Source organism: Oncorhynchus gorbuscha, linkage group LG20, assembly GCF_021184085.1.
Source record: "Oncorhynchus gorbuscha isolate QuinsamMale2020 ecotype Even-year linkage group LG20, OgorEven_v1.0, whole genome shotgun sequence".
NCBI classification, from domain to species: domain Eukaryota; kingdom Metazoa; phylum Chordata; class Actinopteri; order Salmoniformes; family Salmonidae; genus Oncorhynchus; species Oncorhynchus gorbuscha.
In genome coordinates this window covers 42,410,058-42,411,323 of record NC_060192.1, presented here as the reverse complement: position 1 = coordinate 42,411,323, position 1,266 = coordinate 42,410,058, and positions in this window count along the sequence as shown.

Below are 1,266 nucleotides of genomic sequence, written 5' to 3'. Positions count from 1 at the left end.
TCATAGTGTCACTAGGCAGTATCCAATGGTACTACTACTCATAGTGTCACTAGACGTATCAATGACTGCTACTCTCATAGTGTCACTAGCCAGTATCCAATGGTACTACTCTCATAGTGTCACTAGCCAGTATCAATGGTACTACTCTCAATGTCACTAGGCAGCATCCAGCTCTCATTACATATTTACAGTATCCAATGGTACTACTCTCATAGTGTCACTAGCCAGTATCCAATGGTACTACTCTCATAGTGTCACTAGGCAGTATCCAGTAGTACTACTCTCATAGTGTCACTAGGCAGTATCCAATGGTACTACTCTCATAGTGTCACTAGACAGTATCCAGTGGTACTACTCTAATAGTGTCACTAGACAGTATCCAATGGTACTACTCTCATAGTGTCACTAGGCAGTATCCAATGGTACTACTCTCATAGTGTCACTAGACAGTATCCAGTGGTACTACTCTAATAGTGTCACTAGACAGTATCCAATGGTACTACTCTCATAGTGTCGCTAGGCAGTATCCAAATTATATCTTAGTGTCACTAGGCAGTATCAATGGTACTACTCTCATATGTCACTAGGCAGTATCCAATGGTACTCCTCTCATAGTGTCACTAGGCAGTATCCAATGGTACTACTCTCATAGTGTCACTAGGCAGTATCCAATGGCACTTACTCTCATAGTGTCACTAGACAGTATCCAATGGTACTACTCTCAGTGTCACTAGGCAGTATCCAATGGTACTACTCTCATAGTGTCACTAGCCAGTATCCAATGGTACTACTCTCATAGTGTCACTAGGCAGTATCCAATATTACTACTCTCATTACATATTTACAGTATCCAATGGTACTACTCTCATAGTGTCACTAGACAGTATCCAATGGTACTACTCTCATAGTGTCACTAGCCAGTATCCAATGGTACTACTCTCATAGTGTCACTAGGCAGTATCCAATGGTACTACTCTCATAGTGTCACTAGGCAGTATCCAATGGTACTACTCTCATAGTGTCACTAGGCAGTATCCAATGGTACTACCTCATAGTGTCACTAGGCAGTATCCAATGGTACTACTCATAGTGTCACTAGGCAGTATCCAATGGTACTACTCTCATAGTGTCACTAGGCAGTATCCAATGGTACTACTCTCATAGTGTCACTAGGCAGTATCCAATGGTACTACTCTCATAGTGTCACTAGGCAGTATCCAATGGTACTACTCTCATAGTGTCACTAGGCAGTATCCAATGGTACTA